The following is a 21,617-nucleotide window of genomic DNA, read 5'->3' as shown; positions in this document are numbered from 1 at the left end:
TACTGAGATAAGTCATTTTGGAGATAGTTGAGGACGCTTTTCCTAACTTGTATTAACCTTTAGAACATCCATCGTAAAGACGTTCATTTTAACATTATTAATAAAGATTTTTTGAAACATTTCATGCAAATTAAATCGCAATCTATATCCTACTCAGAGTGAAAAACAGTTCAAAGAATAGTATTTTTTCAGAGGGGATTCGAATTTCATCTAAAAAGTGGTCGAGGAGACTTGGAGTCGGTCATCTCTTAAGTGCCAAACAGGCTGACCTCCTTCGTTTCCGTAAATTCAAAATCGAGGCTGTGTTAACAAGGGCATGAAGCACGCAGGTGGAATGTTGGAAACCCTTCGATATATTTCTTGAATATGGAGAAACGTTTGTTCGTACACGGTCCGCATAAGTTGTCTTATATACTGTGTGGTTGACAACGCAAAAGGTTTGGAATTTCTATGAAACCCGTATAGCTGGTTTTTTGTGTCCATGTATTTAAGCGACTTTACCGTCATGCCACAAGTTTGGATTTCTTGCGTTAATGGTTTGGATATGCACTTACACACATCTGGTTGGAACTCTCGAAGGACCTATAATTTATACAGACGGGGATGAAAAACCCAAGAGAAGGGTCTGTTTTGCTTCATTGACTGGTGAGTTTTAAAGAGTAATTCTGGAGGTTGCAATTGTGCATTACATTTGCAAATCTGCAAACAGGTTTAGTTAAGGCGTGGCGTATTCAGAACCCATAATGTCACAGATACTCCTAGAAATAGCATAATACTGGGTTGGATTTGTTTAAATTTCTTCTTACTTAAGTTCGTAAATTGCGATATTTTACTGGCTACAAGACAGATCATTTCTGATATTAAGTTTGACTCAAGTGAAATGGAACACGGTAGTGGTTACTGGAAGTTCAGTAATTCCCTGTTACAGTGGTGTATCCAGGCTCTTCGCTGGGGATAGGCAAGGTTCCACAGGCCGTTGTTGGGCACACCCTTGCCCTCGGCTCTTGTATAATGGCGGCCCTTTCGAAAAGCTTTGTAAAATAGATTTCTCCCAACCATTTAAAAATGCTCATTTTACCATTAATAATGAAGATTGTTTGAGACGTTTTTATTGAAAATAAGATTTTAAACTATATCTTACCGTGTGTAAAAATGTTCAAAAAATGAGTTTTTCTTTTTAGAGAATGAGATTGGAATTTCATCTAAAAAGGTGGCCGGAGTCAGCCTATAAGTCAACAGGCTAACTACATTGATCTCCGTTAATTCAAACGGGAGGGTGTGTCAACAAGGGATAAAGCAAGATGGATGGAATGTAAAAACCCACTAAGCGTATAAGTTCGTAACTTGAAGCTCGGTCCATAATTGTGTCGTTGACAATACAAATTCCAGGCTTGGAATCTCTATAAAATTCTTTACATGTAGCTCGGTTTTCTGCCCCAACGGATCTATATGTTAAGGGCTTTACGTGGAATATGTTTTTGATTTGTTTTTCTTTTTGCTTAGCAGTTTGGAGATTCCTATGTGCACATCTGGTTTGAACTCTGTGAGGAGTAACGCCCTGTAATTTACAGACGGAGGGAGGAAAGCCCAAGGCACGGCTCTATTTTGCTGCATTGACAGGTGAGTTTGCCCGTTATTTCGGAAGTAATTTGTAGGGTGTTGTACATAAGTTTGCAAATCTATATTGTACTAACGAGCATTTATAACTCTACATGTGTGGTGGCCTAGAATGCGCATTGTGAGTAAAATTGGCGAAGTGTAGAGTTCAAGCATTCAATGTAAATCTAAGTACATACATGTTTATTAATCAAATTAATTTTTTTTGTCGAGGGGTCTTTTGTGGGCGATGACAACAGCTACTAAAATGATATCTGTCACAACAACAAAATGCAGGAATCATTTCAAACTTACAGTGTTATGCATTTGGGAGTCCTGTATCACATTTGGTGCAATCGTGGCAAAGCTTGAACGTGTATCTGTGAATCCAAATTTTTCAATGGACACGTTTCTGCCGAGGTTTTCAGAAGCGGTTGCAATACTGCATGTGACTTGATAAAAGGATTTTGAACATTTTTTGTATATTTGTTGTCATTACGGAAGTATCCGCAAAAAAGGATACAGCGATACTGCATCCTGTTTTCAAATTTCCCTAAGTCCACACTTTACTGGGCCTGGTCCCGCGAAAACTTGGGTCCCTATGTGTGAATATCAAAACTCTGGTAATCCTCCAAAGTTGGAAATCGTGGTGTCACCAGGAATGGTACATGTTCCTCGCTTCATTGCCACAAGTATGTCCATGGATTTATCCGAGAAAGAAGGCAATTATCGTACTGCTTCCTATTTTCAGGGCCTTTCCTGCGTGAAGGTAGATGCCCAGAATAAAATGTCTGAAAATTGCCCAAATGTGGCAAATGTGATGTCATCGGAAACGCTACATGTTCCTTTCTTCATTTTGTCACGAAAAGAAGGCAGTAGTTGGTACCATTAGTTTCATATTTTTGATTTTATTTTTGTCCTCACGTTACTGTTCCTGTTCCCGCGAAAAGTCAGGTATATTTTAACACAAAAACGCCTGAAAATTGTTCTAATCATGAAAACATGGTGTCATCGGGAAGGGTACAAATTCTGCCCACCCCAACAGCAATTTTAAGTCTCCAACTTTCCTGGTTTTAGAGAAACATTTCGTTGTTGTTTCGTAGGTGTGTATTAATTACCATTTGTATGCTTGTCAAACAGGCACTTGGATTCCTTGGTTAGCTGTATGTACCCGCCGATAGAACTTAGAAATACGAAATCTGGAAACAATATTTATTTGTTCCCAAGCTGAATAGTTGAGCTACAGCATAAAATACTCGAAAGGTCTGCCGCTTTGCTGGTGTGGGAGAAAACGTTGCTTCTGCAGTGATGTTTGTTGCTCTCTCATAGTTGTGTAAAAACTGCCGTATAATCGTGGTCCGAGCATATGGACAGTTTATTAATGGGGAAAAAATTCCGAAATAATGACATATTGCCAGGAAGCAGAATAGTATTGCTGCAGTATAAAATAGTCAAAAGTGGGCGGATTTTTTTGAGAAAACGTCGCTTGTGGAACGATATTATGTTGCTGTTTCGTAGTTGCGTAGAAATTAACATTAATATAGGGTCCAAATACGACACTTTTAGCGTCAATCTGAGCACTTCCGCGGTTTAAAACGAGGCTGTACGTGTCAGCTTCAATCTTTAATACGATCAGACTATTTAAAGTAAGGAGTCTTGACACAGATATTACATAAAAGTTTGTTAAATTCAGACTTTTCAGGCTGCACATTTTTTTGTCGCAGAGTCTTTCAGGATGACTTGACACGTAAAATCAAAAGAAAAAATAACTTACCGCGAACTAACGTACCTGCGATGGTCGTGTATCTGCATGTACAGTGGCCGTGGTTTTGAACTGAAGTGTAGTCACACTTACGAACCGGATACTGCATGTGTTGTGTCAACTCCGCGGGCGCTTACGACGAAGTTCAACAGAGAGAGAGACTCGGTTTCGAAATTCGATGCGGATATGCGCAGACTGCGCTAATGTGAAATCCTTCTATTGTTTAGTCTGACGGGCACTTACATTCCTTGATTAGTATGCGTTGTCAGACTGTGTACGGTATTCATAGAGACAAATGTCCCGATTACTTAGGCCTTACATTGTTTGAAAGTTGCATAGCTACAACATAAAATAATAATATCTTCAGATTTCCTAATTCGGGGAGAAAACATCGGTTAAGTAATGATGTTTTGTTGCTGTTTCGTAACTGTCTACAAATTACTGTTTGCATGCTTAACAGACGAGCACTTGGATTCCTTGGTTATAGATGTCTATGTCTGGCGATGTTTTTCATTTCCGGACAGGTTAAACATTGTTTAATATATATGTATCGATTAATGTATACGAATAGGTTTATAGCTAAATAGTCGGGATACAACACAAAATAATCGAGAAGTCTGCAACTTTCCTGGTTGTGGAGAAAACGGTCGATCACGGAATGATATTTTTGTTTCTGCGTCGTAGTTGTGTATAAAACGCCGTGTGTATGCTTAACAGACGGGGCACTTAGGTTCCTTGGTTAGCTGTCTATATCTGACGGTAGGTTGATGGAGGAATTGGAAATCCGGAGTGTTTATACGTTTGTTTTAATGTTATATGGAACACAGTTTTGTTCGCAATTTTCGTTGTTGCCAGTTGGGTTTTTGTCGGACGGGCACTCAGATTCCTTGGGTAGCTGTTACATCTGAAGGTAAATAGATAGAGAAAAAATAAATCCCAACAGATTAAAAAAAATTTGAAAGCTGAATAGTGGCGCTCAACATACAATAGTGTAGAAGTCTGCAACTTGCCTAAATGTGTGCAAAACGTCAGTTATGGAATAATATTTTGTTGCTGTTTTGTAGTCGCGTATATACAAACCGCAGTTTGTATGCTTAACTGACTTGCACATGGATTCCTTGATTAGCTGTCTATTTTTGACAGTACCGGTAACAAATCCAGAGAGTTTGTGCCATGTTTCGCAAGTTGAGTAATTAGGTTACAACATAAAATAATTAAAAGTGTTCAACTTCGTCAGTTATGCAATGGTGTTTTGTCGGTATTTTGTGTAGTAGAATCTGCCGTTTTATGCTTATTGAACGGTTGTTAGCAGCAAATATCTGACGAAGAATCGAAGGAGAAAAATCAATTCTGACAAATTATAGAATGTTTGGAAGCTAGATAGGTGGCCCCAACATAAAATGATTGAAAAAATCTCGAATTTTCTGGTTTTTCAGAAAAGTTGAGATAAGTTAATGTTTTATTTGTGTTTAATGGTTCTGTTAAAAAACTAGAAACTGTAAAATTACACTATGTATGTGAAACGCGTGCTTTTATACAGAGAATTCCTTCTCATCGTTTTGATGTATTTGATAATGCCTTATGTATGCTCTGACTCTGTCACACTGGGTATGACAAATATGTACTTGTAGGTCCAATCTTGATTTCAATTTGACTTTAGCAGAGACAGGATGATAACTTATCAGTGCATCAGTGCTAAACCCACACTGGGACCCTGATTAAGGAAAAACCAAGAAATTTGAACAGACTTGAAGCCAATCAGAATTTTCACGAGGCAAAAATAAACTGCTTCCTCAGCCAAGTCTGAGGTCTGCAATATAATCGAGTTTTCTGTGTACTGTGTACCGAAGATTAAACCAACCCCTAAAAGGCCTAAATAACATTCCGCTTGACTGTGTACATTCACATGTACGCGGCATATTTTTGTATATTATTCAACAGCTGATTAATTGGACTACAACATGAAATTATCGAAAAGTCTCCAATCTTCTTGGTTGTTAAGAAAACGTCGATTTCGCAGTGATGTTTTGTTGCTGTTTCGTAGTTGTGCATAGTTGGCCATATGTATGCTTGTCAAACTGGCACTTGTATTCCTTTGAGAATTTCTCTTTTAAAAATCTGGCCTCCTCTGTAACCAGGATTTCTTTGGTTATCTACATTCTAGGGAAGGTTTCTTTACCTACGCTATCTATTTCACCATTTGTTAACACTGCAGGTGCAGCCTGCCCACACATCGTCTCTCTGTCTGCCGGATCTCCTTTTCCAGAAACCCGGGCTGGAGGGAACCTAAATAAACTGCCTATGCGGTATCGTATTTCATCCGTGGAGTGAGACATTCACGCATTGCAGTAGAGCGTCTTTAATTAAGGGACCATGTTAGTCTATCGAAAGACGTAGGTTCCATATCCATTTTTAATGTAGTTAGGAAAATATCCCTGAAAAGATTCGGGAGTTCTTGTGCTACTGCTGTCTAGTTTTGTGCAATTCTACATTAACATTTTGTCGGGTCTCGTACCCGCGCAAAGATATCTACATGTATTGGAGCATAGATGACCGGAAGATTGTCCAAATCTGCAAATCGTGGTGGCATCTGAAAGGGCACATACTCTTTTATCCAATAATGTGTCATATTCGTACTCTGTCTAGTAAGGAAAATATCCGCGAAAGAAGTCGAGAGTTCTTGTCCTATTTCTCTCGGTTTTTGTGCTATTCCGCATTTCTTCGCACTTAAGTGGTCCTGTTCCCGTGCAAAGATGTCTGCATATATTTGAAAATAACCTAAAAAGTGTCCACATCTGCCAATCGTGGTGGCACCTGAAAGGGCACATGTTCCTTTGTCTAATGTTGTAAGTGTTAAATTCATATTTCATGTAGTCAATGAAATATACGCGAAAGAGGGCAGGGTTTCTTGTGCTACTCTTAGCTATTTTTGAGTAATTTTACATTTTTTCCGCCCTGTTCCTGCTCAAAGATGTCTCTATACATCGGAGCAAAAATTACCTGAGCATTGTCTTCATGTAGCAAACTTGGTGGCACGGAACGAGTACATGTTTCTGTTTCCAATGATGTAAGTTTGATATCTAAATTTATGTAGTTAGGGATATATCCGCAAAAGAAGGCAAAATGACCTACTGCTAGCCAATTCTTTGGAAATGAACATTTGTCAACACGTTACAGGTCTTATTCCTGCGCATAGATGTCAGCGTGTATTAGAGTTCTCGTCCTACTTCTTGTTATTTTTGTGCAATTCTCTATTTGTTTGCACGTTGAAGGTCCTGTTCCCGCGCTAAGATGGGTCCATATATGGGATCATTAAAGACCTGAAAATTGTCCAAATCTGGCAATCCTGGTGGCATCTTAAAAACATACATTGGTGTAAGTTTGATATAAAAGTTTGTTTTAGTTAGGAAAATATCCTCTAAGGAGGCAAAATTTCTGATCCTACGGCTTGCTATTTTTCCCGCTTCATCTGCACATTATTGATTCTGGTCCCGCGCTAAGATGGCTCCATATACCGCCCCATAAAAGACCTGAAATTGTCCAAATCTGGCAATCTTGGTGGCATCTGAAAGGACAAATATCAATCTATCTATTGCTGTAAGATTATTATCCTTATTTGTTTTACTTGGGAAAATATTTGCGAAAGAAGGCAGATGCTCTGATTCTACTGCTCACTATTTTTCTGGAATTCCCACTTCATCTGCACATTATTTGTTCCGGTCCCGCTCAAAGATGGCTCTATATATCGCATCATTAAAGACCTGAATATTGTCCAAATCTGGCGATCCTATTGACACCTGAAATCGAGAATGTCCCTCTATTCATTGATGTTAGTTTCATATCCATATTTGATTTTATAGGGACTCCAGTTCATAAGCAAGGACTATATATACATACATTGCTCCATAGATTACCGTAATTATGGGGACTCCTCAGATTAACGTCATTATTGGGTCCAAAATTTATTAGGATAAGAATGAAAATACGTGCATAACTCCATGCATTACTGTTAATATGGTGACTCCATAAATTACCGTCATTACGGGGACTCCGTAGATTACCGCCATTATGGGGTCCCAAATTTATCAGGATGTTAATGAAGATACCTGCATAACTACATAGATTACCGTCATTATGGGGTCCCATATTTATGACTATGTTCGTTAAGATACCTGCATCACTCCATAGATTACCGTGATAATAGGGATTCCAGCTTATAAGCATGGTAAAGTAAACACATAAATCACTCCATAGGTTACTGTTAATATTTGGACTCCATAGATTACAGTCATTATGAGGACTCCATAAATTACCGTAACAACTATAACAACGGTAATCTGTGGAGTGATGCAGTTATCTCCTTTCTCATCCTTACAAATTTGGGACCCCATATTAACTGTAATCAATGGAGTCCACATATTGACAGTAATCTATGGAGTGATGCGCTCATCTTCCTTCTCGACCTTATACATTTGGGAAACTATAATGACGGTAATCTCTGCAGTCCCCATAAGGACGATAGTCTACGGAGTGATGCAGGTATCTTCATTCTCATCCTTGTCAGTTAAGGACCCCATAATAACGGTAATCTACGGGGTAATGAATGTATCTATATTCCCATGTTTATACAAGGCAGTTTCCAAAATGACGGTAATCTCTTGAGTGATGCAGGTATTTTTATTCTCATCCTAATTCAATTTGGGACCCCATAATGACGGTAATCTTTGAAGCAATGTATGTATCTATAGTCTTTTGCTTATAAACTAAAGTCCCTATAATGCCGGTAATCTATGTAGTGATGCAGGAAAATTAATCTTCATGAACCATCCTGATAAATTTGAGGCCCCATAATGATGGCAATCTTAGGAATCCCCGTAGCGACGGTAATCTTAGGGAGTCACCGCATTAACAGTGATGTATTTAGTGATGCACGTACCTTCATTCTCATCCTGATAAATGTGGAAACTCACAACGACGGTAATCTATGGAGTAATGGATGTATCGATTACAGTCCTTTGGTAATCAACTGGAGTCCCTATCATGACGGTAATCTATGGAGTCCCCATAATGGCGGTAATCCATGGAGTCCAAATATCGACGGTAATCTATGGAGTGATTTATGTATTTACTAACCATGCATATACACTGGAGTCCTTACAACGACGGTAATTTATAGAATCCCCATATTGACTCTAGTCTATTGAGATATGCAGGTATCTCCATTCTCATCCTTATATATTTGGGACCCCATTATTACGATAATCTATATATGGAGTAATGGATGTATCCATACTTCCTCGTTTATAAACTGGAGTCACTATAATGACGGTAATCTATGGAGTCCCCATATTGACAGTAATCTATTGAGTGATGCACTGATCTTGATTCTCAACCTGATAAATTTGGGACCCGATAACGACGGTAATCTATGGAGCAATGTATCTATCTATAGTCTCTTGCTTATAAACCGGAGTCCATTTAAAGACGGTAATCTCCAGAGTCCCCATATTGACGGTAATCTATGGAGTGAATCTCTTTTCTTCATTCTCATCCTTATAAATTTGGGTTCCCACAATAAATCTAAAGAGTCCCCACAATGACAGTAACCTATGGAGTCCAACTATTGACAGTAATCTATGGAGTGATTTATGTATTTACTAACCATGCTTATACACTGGAGTCCCTACAATGACGGTAATGAATAGAGCCCCCATATTGACTGTGGTCTATTGAGATATGCAGGTATCTTCATTCTCATCCTTGTATATTTGGGACCTCATAATGACGATAAACTATGGAGCAAAGGATTTTCTTTATATTAACTTGCTTATACACTTGAGTCCCTAAAATGACTGTAATCTATGGAGTCACCATACTGACGGTAATCTATGGGATGATGCACTTATCTTTATTCTCATTCTGGTAAATCTGGGACTCCATAATGACGGTAATCTATGCAGAAATGTATGTATCTATATTGCTTTGCTTATCAGCTGGATCCCTCTCATGATGGTAATCTGTGGAGTCCCCTTATTGACGGTAATGTGTGCAGTGATGCAGATATCATCATTTAAGCAAAGGAATATAGATACATACATAGATCTACTCCATAGATTACTGTCATTACGAGTCCCGAATTTATAAGGATGAAAATGAAGAAAAGAGCATCAGGCCATATTAAATTACCGTCAATATGGGGACTCCGTAGATTACCGTCATCATTTTATTTATTTATTTATTTTATTTTATTTTATTTTATTACACTTTTCCACTGGCTACTGTAAAACAAGACAAAAAATTAATACATTAAAAACATATACATCAAACATTTGACCTGACACAACAATCAGATGACGGGTATAGAAAACAACATGCTAAAAAGCCAGTGAATGGCAAGGCTGAACAGCTGACCAGCAACTCTACAGAGCCATCCTACCACATGACGACCCCCCGCCCCCGCAAAGAAAATAAGACAAGTGGGAATTTATTAATATCTACAGCCAGCACAGCGACAGTTAGACACCCAAGTACACATATTATCGGATTCGAAGCTAGACCTGAGCCTTATTTTATAAAATTCCAAAGTTTGGGTCCTGAGAGATGAAAATGAAGAATCTGATCTGGCTGCAAAAGGAAGTTGGTTCCAAGTGTTAACAATATGCTGAAAATAAAAGGCTTTATGAGACTCAAAGTTACAACGGGGAATGGATAAATTAAATGGATTGGAAGATAGTCTTGTGGTAGGACGGCCCGGGTTAAGATTAAACTGGACAAAACAATCAAATGTTGTGTCATAATGACCAGCCTTACTTAAAAAAAAGGTCCTGGATTTCTCGTCTATAAGACAGTGGTAGCAACTTGAGTCTTCGTAGGCGTGATTTATAATCCATTTCAGGGTAATGAAGCATGAACTTGGTAGCTCGTCTCTGAACACCCTCCAGTAGTCTTACATTATGTTTCGATTTACCGCTCCACACAGGACTACAGTATTCCAAGTCATTTCTTATCAATGAAGAAAAGAGTGTCTTAGAAACTCTAGCTGGTGCATCAAAACCAACGGCGCGTTTGATCATCCCCATTTTATGATTACATTTACCAATAATTCGACTGAGATGATCATTCCAAATAAAAGAAGATGAAATATCAACACCAAGATCTCTTACCGATTCTGTACGCTCAAGAGAAATACCATTTAGTGTGTAATCAAATTTGATCAATTGTTTTCGCCTTGAAATGGAGATGATCTGAGGTATTATAATGCAAATCCCACTTCGTACTCCATGAACACAAGGAACTATTATCATCCTGTAAAGAAATACAATCCGATAAGGTTTCAATGGTTTTGAAGCACTTGGAATCATCAGCAAATAATGCCACTGTGGATTGGTGGGCGGAACAGGGCATGCCATTAATATGCACTATAAACAGCAACGGCCTCAGCACACTGAGAGCCCTGTGGACACACCAGAAACAACTGGTGACCAATTTGAACTACATCCTTCGACAACAACCCTTTGCTGACGGCAGGATAAATAGGACTTAAATAAACCAACTACTTCTGAGTGAAAATCGAAAGACTTCAATTTATGAATAAGTAAATTATGTGACACACTGTTAAAAGCTTTTGAAAAATCCAGATGAATACTGTCAACCTGTCCAAGATGCTGCTAATCTCCTGAAAAACTGTTAAGAGTTGAATGACTGTGGATCGACCTTTCACAAATCCATGCTGAAGATGATAAATGTCATCCTCGATGACGGAAAAAAATGATGTTAAATATGGCCCTTTCCATGACCTTAGCACAAACGCAAAGTAGAGACACTGGTCTGTAGTTTTCAACCTCACTTTTGTCAGACTTTTTGTGAACCGGAACCACTTTAGCATTAAACCAGTCAGTGGGTAATTCTTGCGGACGAAGAGACATGTTGAAAATATAACACAAAAGAGAAACTGTTTGATATAAGCACATTCTTTCAAAACTCTGGGAGATAACACATCTGGACCAGTAGCCTTACTAACGTCAAAGGTTTTTAAAATATTCAGAGTATCACCTTCCTCAATACGAATAGATCCCAACTCGTCATGCTTAAAATCAGAAACGATAGGAGGGTTGAAACATTCCTTAGACCGGCTCAAAACTGAGCAAAAGTAATTGTTGAACAAAGTGGCTTTACTTTTGCATTGCATGCTCTGTTGACATTTTTACAATGGATAACATTGGGGCGAATTTTGGTTTGAGTTTTGGTTCTAAAGAATGTCCAAAACTCTTAGGATTGTCTACAATGGTCGTACCAAGAGTGTTGATGTACTGCCCGTACTTGTATGACAAAAGGTTCTTGTAACTATTACGTTACCTCCTAAAAACAGCCCAGTGATGAGGCAAGTCAGAATTTCTGGCACGTCTCCACGCATATTCTTTCTTATTTTGAGCATGGCGTATGTCAGCATCTATCCATCTAGAAGCAGTGGGACCTTGAATTTTTACTTTAGGAATGTGTAAGTTTTAAACACGTGTGAGTGTTTCAACAAATCTGTACCAAGCCTCATTGACGGCACTAACCGCATATACTGTCCTGAAATCAGTACCATTTAAATCAGCCTCAATAACATCAAAATTGGGACGGCTGTAGTTGTATACATAATAAGGAACACTCTGAATCTTATTGATCTTGATACACACTTCGAATTCGAGCAACCTATGGTCAGTTTGAAAACCTTCATTAGATATGCCAACATTAAAACCCTTTCAGGAAACGTTGAAAAAATTAAGTCCAAAATATTATCACGTTATCCCTCGAGGAAACATCGTTAACCTGAGTTTTAAAAAGTCATTCGTTGTGTCACAGAATAATTGTTCAGACTCGGAAATAATATGGACTACAGGCTCAAGACAACCTTTCACATTAGGCATGTTAAAATCATCGACAACAATGATGTGTTCATAAACGGCATAGGTTCTAGTCAGAGCAGATCTATTACTATCAATAAAAAATATGATGTCTATATCAGGTGCTCCGTAACACATAAATACTGCCATCTTGTGGTTCTTGTTGGGCCTCAATTCTGTTATCAAAATATCATCATCTAGTTCCAAGTCATCACGACGCAAGGAAAGAATAGAATCTTTAACTGCACAAAGTAGACCCCCACCTCTAGACTTACTAGCGTTGCTTCTATCCTCGCGATATTGAATGTAGCCGGGAACTGCGAATTCAGTATCTCCAATGGAGTTGTTTAACCATGTTTCGGTTACGCAAACACAGTCGTGACTGTTGTTGGATACAATTGCTGCATAGTCCCGAAGTTTATTGCTTTTCTTCCTTCTTGCCGATTTAATGCTACGTGCACTCAGGTAAAGGAAATTTAGACTGTTCACTTTCCCATTAGTTGTAGTTGTGACAGGATCCGCTGCATCACCACCCACACTAACACCAGTGGTTGACTGTCCGTCGATGCTCACTTGTGGTAGAGATGCAAGTGAGTACGGAGGGAAAATGAATGGAAAAGGTTGACCCGTTTGTTGAAAATCAGTGTAATTCTCCACTGAGAAGCCAGCACAATCAATATTGGTCCATTGTTTACACCAGTCGCAGTCAATGGCTCTGCCAGGCTATTCCATCGAACACCGTCTTCACAAACAGTAAATGGATGATTGGGTGATCTCTTGACGGGGCCAGGGCACGGGTGGATGTCACCGCAGAGCAACTGGGCCAATGAATAAAGCAGAGTGTGGTCATTCACAAAAATCGGGTGGCTTGCACATGATAGAGTATCTCCTCAGCTTTACATGATTTAGTTTCCACATGAATCGTGAGCTGGAACAAGGCACTATGGCCCATAGATAGTGAAAGGTTAACTCCATTCTCTTGTAGATAAAACTGGTCTCCGTATGATTTGAAGATGGGTAAAGGATCGGAAGTCTGCTTGATGCCAACTCCAAACATGTCAAACTTGAAGCCGAGACCTACCATCATGCTATACACAGAGAACTACTGCACATAAAGTACCTTTCAATCCAGAGGCCATCTTTGGACAACAAAAATCGGCAAACATCCACACACCAGCAGCAAAATTGGTCACATGAAGTATCTATTCTCGCTCCTTAGATTTCAGCGGATACTTGGTTATAAAATTATATCAAAAATTCCACAGAAAACGAAAAAAAAATAGCAAAGAACGAAAACACACAAAAAGTCCCGCCACCCCTGGTGAACAGCGCCCCTTTTTATAGAGACTCCATTGTATAAGCAAGATAATATAAATACATACATTACTCAGTAGATTACCGTTTTCATGGGATCCCAAATTTATAAAGATGAGAATGAAGATATGTGCATCACTCCATAGACTACCGTCAATAGGGGACTCCAGTGTACCAGCAAGGGAATATAGATACATACATTGCTGAATAGATTACTATCCTTATGGGGTCCCAAATTTATAAGGCTGGGAATGAAGATACCTCCATTACTCCATAGATTGCCGTAATTATGTGGACTCCCTAGATTCTCGTCATTTTGGGTCTCAAATTATCAGGAAGTTAATGATGATACCTGCATCACTACATAGACTACCATAATTATGGGGACTCCAGTTGACAAGCAAAGGAATATACATGTAAATACATACATTACTCTGTAGATTACCGTCATTATGGGGTCCCAAATTTGTAACGATGAGAATTTAAATAAGTGCATCACTCCATAGATTACCGTCATTATAGGGAATATAGATACGTACGTCACTTCATAGATTACCGTCAATATGGGGACTTCATAGATTTATCATGATTATGGGGTCTCAAATTCATCAAGATGTTAATGGAGATACCTGTGTCACTCCATAGATTACCGTAATTATAGGGACTCCGGTGTATAAGCATGGGAATTTAGATACATGCATTACTCGAGTATACTCCACTGATTATTGTCAATATGGGGAGTACATAGAAAACCGTCATTATGAGGTCTTAAATTGAAACGATGGCAATGAAAATACCTGCATCACTCCATAGATTACCGTCGATATGGGGACAACATTGTATCAGCATGAGAATGTTGATTTATACAATACTCCAAAGATTACCGTCAATATGGGGACTCAATAGATTACCGTCATTATATTGACTGCAGTGTATAAGCATTAGAATGTAGATTTATACAGGACAATATAGTTTACCGTCATTATTTGGTTCCAAATTTATAAAAATGAGAATGAAGATACGTGCATCACTCCATAGAATACCGTAATAGGGACTCCATAGATTATCGTCAGTCCAGTGTATATGTATGAGAATGTAGAAACCTACATTACTCCAAAGATTACTGTCATTATGGTGTCCCAATTTGTAAGGATGAGAATGAAGATACCTGCATCACTCCATAGACTACCGTCATAATAACGACTCCAGTGTTTAAGTACACAACTCTGACTTTCACATTTGCTACATGACAATGTTTTCCCCTATTACTTCCACCATAACTCAATCTCCAAAGTCTACATTTTAAAAAAAGCAATTCCTCAATAGACCAAAACTCAAATCATGCAGCTATTTAGAAATTCGGCTGTTTAGTAAGACAGATATGGAAACTTCTTGAAGTCCTACCCTTAACTTTAAAAAAATCGTACATATTTCACCGTCTCATTTGCGGCATTCCGATTTTCCACTACAATTTCAAACATAATTGAACCTCCAAAAATCTAGATTTTTTCAGGAAATCAATTTAGGTATTTAGAAATTTGGCTATTAAGTTAGACAGATATGGAGTCTTTTCGTAGCCCTACTCTTAACTTAAAGAAAATGATACATATTTCACCCTGTCTCATTTGCTGCAGGCCGATGTTTTCGACTATACATTCCAAAATAACTGTGAAGCTCCATAAATCTAAAATCTTCAAAAATCAATTCTTCAATAGTAGAAGACTTAATCGTGCAAGTATTTAGAAATTTGGCGATTTAGTTAGACAGATATGGAATCTTTTGTGGGCCTACCCTTAACTTTACTGATAATGTCGTACTTACTTCACCTATTTCATTTGCTCCATTCCGATGCTTTTTACTATCAATTTCCAACACAAGCGAAACTTCAAAAATCTAAATTTTACAAGAAATCAATTCTTCAATAGACCACAACTTAAATTGTGCAGGTTTTTAGAAATTTGACTATTTAGTTTGACAGATACAGGATCTTTTTTTAGCCCGATAATTTTTTTAACAGATAAAAACGTACATTCACCCTGTGTATCTGTGTAATTTGGTGCATTCTGATGTTTTCCCCCCATGTATCCCATTTCAACTGAAATGCAAAATTCCAAATTTTTAAAGAATTCTCCAATAGTACAAGACACAAATCGAGCAGGTATTTCGAAATTGGACAATCTAGTTAGACAGATATGGAGTCTTTTTGTTGCTATACATTTAACTAAAATCGTACATATTGCACCCTGTCTCATTTGCTTAATTCCAATGTTTTTCCCTATAAATTCCAACATAACTGAGCTCCAAAAGTCTCATTATTGATTAATTCCATAATAGTCGAAGACTCAAATCATGCAGGTATTCAGAAATTTGGGCATTTAGTAGGATAGATGTCAAGTCTTTTTCTTGCCCTTCCCGTAACTTTGAAAAAAATTTCTACTTATTTCACCTTGTCTGATTTCCTGCATTCCGATGTTTTCCCCAAGAATTCCAACATAAGCAAAACTCCAAAAATGTAAGTTTTTCAAGAAATCAATTTTTCAATAGTCCAAGTCTCAAATCGTGCAGGTATTTATCCCCGCACGCACAGGACTAGAGAACTGAACTCAGGGACAGGTGGACACTCGCATTCTAACTTTTGTGTCGATTGGCCTGAGCAGCCGTTTATTGAACTTGACACAGTTCAGGTTGTTCCCGCCTGAAGCTGGTGACGTGGAACTGCAAAAAATTACATTGCGCACAATCAAAGTATAGCTACTCAGCAATATATGGAAATAGTTCCCGCCCGAAGCTGGTGACGCAGAACTGCAAGTAAATCTAACATTGCGTTTCAGGCAAAGTTTAGCTATTCAGCAAAAATTACAGAGATTGTTCCCGCCCGAGCCTGGTAACGCAGACAGCAACACATATCAGCAAAAATACCGGTACTATGGCAATCAGCAATTGTTCCCGCCCGAGCCTGGTGACGGGGAACAGCAACTCATATCACAGAATACATAGAGCTATCAGCAAAAATGTATGAAAAGCAATTATTATATCAGCATTTGTTTCCGCCCCAAGCACAAGGAGCGGTAAATTAATTTTGGAATGTACCTGCGCGGTACAAAGCCTTCGACATGCAAATTCAAACAGCAATTACATCTGGCAGAATGCAAAATTACCCAACTTTCATGAACAAATTAACAAGGATTTACTCCAGCATACTGTAGCGCCGGCGGGTCCGGCCGGTGGGGGCGCCAGCTCGGACCCGCATGGAGTTGGCTGGCTGCCCGCGCTGGTATGCGAACGGCCCACGGTTTTCCCGCCTCGCGCCTGCGCAGTCCCTGCCGCCTGGCGCCATGTTTTAGAGTTGAGTTGAGAGCACATTGTGGTGGACGCTGCAGCAATAAAACAGAGATTTCGTGACCAAAACGGCGAGTTGCGGCGTGTCATTCTATACCAGCGTCGAACCCTGTTCAGCGGGACACGCTACAATACAATAACTTTGGGCCAACCATCAAACGCTGGGATCGGACAGCAGCTTCCACGAGGTGCGGCCCGACTTGGGCTTACACTGGGTCGCTGGAATAACGGGCAACTAACGAGCATTTTCAACAACCACTTACAGCTATTTATGTCAAACGACAGAAATTAGTGAGTACGAAAGCGCTTTTCTTAATTTGACCTTTAATCAACCAGTGACTCCCCCAACAAAGGAAGGGACCAGGCCTTTCCTTCCGGCACATTCCCCTAAGTGTCGTAAATAAGAATACAGTGCCTTAAAACCGAGGTCAATTTGCGGTCCCTGAATGAAATTCACGCCAAACAGGCTTGTTGCTGAATGAAGTCGGCAACCTGACAGCCCGCCAAATAGACCTCGGGTGGTGGTATTAAGTGGAGATGCAACATGCAAACAATATGGCGCCAGGGATTGGTAGAAGTTGTCGAGAATGAAGGAACAACTATCATCAGTCAAATTAAATTCGTCCGCATGATATAACGCCGCGGACGACCACTAGATCCGGGGTGGCCAAATAACACCCCCATGAGCGTTTCGAAATAATGAATGAACGTACACGTTCAGCGAACGTCGCGTACGCTCGAGGGAACTCTGCTTTAGGGCGTGAGTAACTCGGAATAAAAAACGACAGTATGCGGTAGTGCTTCTCTGGTCAAATTGATGCACTGCCGTGCTAAAATACTCAGTAAATGCTTGTGTACAAGCCCCAGGTCGTTGGCGCCAAACTGCAGGATGATGTCGTCAGGTAAGATCGGAACTGCCGACCACGCTTCCAACAGGAAATCGGAGAACTGGAACATCTGGAGTCTTCGCCGTCCTATTCAATGTGTAATAGGATGATTTTGTGCCCCCCATTTTTTTCAAATTCTAACTCTCCCAGAATTAGGTCATGCAGTTTCTTAGAAATGTGTGGATTGCTTGGCAGCGCGTGTGGGCAGGTTGGTAGCAGAACTTGCAACCAACCACAAGAGTACTTGAGGAGGAGCAGATAAATTCAGTGGTCAGTGACCCTCCACTCCACTTGGCTACTGGACTCCACAGAGACTGAGCTGTTGTCTCTGTGATCTTTCTTGCATTGAACCTGCCACAAGTACATATTCGTCCCTGTCCTGCTCTAGGTGAGTTTGATGATACTTTTGTCTTACTTTTATACCTAGATTGAAGTGTCCATTCTTATCTCAACGTTTACAACAAGTTGTCTCAGGTCAATATCATATTGCGTTTCTGAATTGCAGTCGTTGTAATTTTGGCTGAGAATGCTTTGAAAGAGTAAAAGAACGTGCACGTCTTGATTTTAAGCCAAAGTCTATTTTAGAAGTTCTATCCATGTTGACATCTGTTTAAGGTTCTGTTGTTTCCAATACAAACACCATTTCTTTTGCGATATCTTCCACGATCCCTCCAAGAATTCTGACTTCCTAGTCCCAGAACACTGAATGAATTTAACTTGCTGTATGAGTTTTCATTGATTTGGAAGTTTACCATTCCCATGTAAAAGATCTCTGGCAACTTGTCTAAATTAGGTAAAACTTAATTAGGATTACTTGTATAGTATTATTTTACTTAGGTTTTTATGATATATTACTTCTAGCATACATTGAATAATCACATTCCCTTGACTAAAGTGAAGAGAGGGATATTTCCCTCTTGTACAAGTTAAGTCTTTGAATTTGCAACATTCTTCTGTGTTTGATTACTTGATAAGTTTCAATCATTTGACTTGATTCACCTTTATCTTGTTTTTACCATAGTTCCATGTATTCAGTGGTTAGTTTTTCTTTATTCTATTTCAGTTCTTATATCCGGGTGTTTAATCTTTTGATGTGTATTCCTTTTGCTTTAAATCGATTTGATTGCCCAGTACTTTGACATTTTAATGTTTAATCTTAATTAACTTTTACCTCCTGATTATGAGTCACTCATATTTCTCGGACTTAGACTTCCAAACTTTGACCGCAACAGTTGTAACCTTGTAATTCCTAAGACACCGGTCTTGGTATAGTGTCCTTGTAGCACCTTAGTCATTTCTGTGTAGACCAACCCACACACACAAATGAGGTACCCAGGCGGCACTGGTAACCATAACAACCTTACACACAGTGTAGAGTTTTAAAGGGACTTTAACTTTTGATAGTCCATACAACTGTTTTACTTCGTTTAGTTTAATAGTACTTCACTCCACTTGGCAACTGGACTCCACAGAGACTGTTCTGTTGTCTTTGTGATCTCTCCTTGCATTGAACCTGCCACAATTACATATTCGTCCCTGTCCTGCTCTAGGCAAAGACATCACTAGTACTGAAGCACTCGGGTAACATCAGTGAGCCTATTGAGCTGCATGTACTGCTGGACAGGGAGTGTCTTGGAGCGGAGTCGCATGCATTGTGTTCCCCACACCTGATTTACCCAAGCCGGGGAAGGAGAGACTGTGCAAATCGAGCGCTGCACACCATCTGCACATAGCCAACGATCCTCAGAGTTCATTCAAGCCCCTTTGAACTGCAAGTCCTTCAACTGCAGGCTCCCCAGCTTAGTGCCAAGTGAAGCCAGGACAAGTCATCCCCAACTTCAACGCAACTTCAAGCTACGCCCTTTATTTATTTTTATTGTTAATTAATAATTATCTTGTGTGAACAGAATCCCCGGGTTTTTCTTGTTGTTTTTAGATATATATGTATCCTTTAGATTTAGGATATCTGTATTTTCGTACAGCGTGTGAAATCTTTTCGCTAACCTAGCCGGAAACGCACTAATCTCCACTGGTTGGATGACAATAAAATGGCGTAAACTAGTAAACAAATAAATAATGTAAGCAGGTGTCATAATTTTCATAATATGCCCGCTACAAATGGATATAGGCCATCCGATTAAGACGCTCTCCCCAGGGCGGTGACCCCGCCACCCGAGCACACCAGCACACTGAGCCGTCCCCAATGACCCACACAGTTGGCTTGGCAGGGGCTAGTTCTCGCAAGAAAAATGAAAAGAAAATCGGAACAAAACACGAGCAAAGTACTTAAGCTAATACAACATGTAGCATTTAGTGGAAAATAGCTGGGGGAATCCGAATGTAATGTCGGTAAGCCACAGACTTCCAACGCCCCAAAATTTTAACATCATCCTCAGACACACCTGCCATAGCCGCAGACGTAGCTGCGCCTATGCAAAAAGAATGAGAGGTAAATCTGGCGTCGTAAAGCCCTATAAACTCAAGGGCACGACGGAGTACCGCGACAAACTGGTAACGCGTGAAAGGACGCCAATTGAAATGTGACAAAAACGGGCCATGGGGGATGTGGAACAGGCAAGATAGGACAAAGTCGCCCGGACGGGACACATCATGTTGTGCAGGCTATGCGCTGCTGGGATGGAAACTACATAACCATGGCCATATTGATCTGTTTTCGAGTGACGTAGGATAAGTTCGACCCTAAAAGGGGAGTCTTTGACGGTAACATCAGACTGACACAAAGGGATAGAAGATTTGTGGGATTGGGCAGTAAATTCCCCAATGCCAAGGAACCCCAAAAACGCAAGTAAGAAAGCCACTCGGAAAAGCCGAACCTCGAAATTACTCAAGCAAACGGCCTGCAAGGTTTGGACCATACGACATAAAATATCATATTTTGATAGGGCGCCGTCGGTCGCAACGACTACTACGCCTACAACATCCCTCCGGTAAATGTTTGACCAGAAAATGCTTAGTTAAATCAGGATAACTCATTAACTGCAAATTGGAGGAAACCCCGAGACGTAAGAGGTAGTCGTTGTGGGGGCATACCCAGATACCGACAAAAATGCAATAAATCGAACTATCTGAAGCAGGGAGGGGGAGTGCGCGGCGTCGAAACCATGGGTTTGACTAAACCATTGAAAAAGATGCCAAGCCCTCTGATAAGACAAGTTCGTGCGGGGGGGCCACCGCGTCATGCAAAAGACTCTGGACCTCTAACGGAAGACATTCCACAGGTTGTCAGGCAAGGGGGTCATATCGCAGTCTGCAGTGGGTGCAAGATGACGAAATCTGGTCATCTGAAAACGTGAAAGAGCATCAGCAATGCGATTATCCAGGCCTGGAACATGCTGAATCGAAACTGGATATTATATGTAAGACATGTCACCACGAGGCGACGCACCAAACGCATCATTAAGTGACATTTTGACGTTTGTATGTTGATAACACTATTTACAGCCTGATTGTCACACCAAAATATCACAGGTTTATTATGCAATGGGACAGCCCACTGCTGGACCGCTAGCACAATAGGGAACAACTCCATGCAGGCAATAGAAAGGGACTGACTTTTTACATGCTCAGGCCACTTCCTTGACACCAGTGCGCAGCAAAGTAAGCCCCAAAACCAATTTCAGCAGAAGCATCAGTGTACACGTGCAATTGGTCACTATTGTACCATACCGAATCCGGAAACAATATCGTTCCGCTGAAATGTGACAAAAACTGCTGCCACGCCAGCAAGTCTGCTCGTGCACCTGAAGTGATGCGAATTTTGTGATGAGGTTTGAAGATACCCTTAGCTAGATCATGCAAACGACGGAGAAA

At 39.9% G+C, this 21,617-nt stretch overlaps 1 long non-coding RNA gene across 1 annotated transcript; it reads left to right on the top strand.

Moving 5' to 3' along the window:
* Positions 1 to 432: 432 nt before the first annotated feature.
* Positions 433 to 7,210, top strand: LOC147795482 (uncharacterized). The gene is made up of 3 exons (XR_015423850.1): positions 433 to 645; positions 1,507 to 1,620; positions 5,574 to 7,210. It is a non-coding gene; the product is annotated as an uncharacterized LOC147795482 (long non-coding RNA).
* Positions 7,211 to 21,617: the final 14,407 nt, after the last annotated feature.

Source organism: Acanthaster planci, unplaced genomic scaffold (genome assembly GCF_054643075.1).
Source record: "Acanthaster planci isolate LZ-2023a unplaced genomic scaffold, COTS_SCS Contig17, whole genome shotgun sequence".
Taxonomy (NCBI): domain Eukaryota; kingdom Metazoa; phylum Echinodermata; class Asteroidea; order Valvatida; family Acanthasteridae; genus Acanthaster; species Acanthaster planci.
Note: the sequence above shows the minus strand (reverse complement) of the source record. Positions and strands in the feature narration are given on the sequence as shown.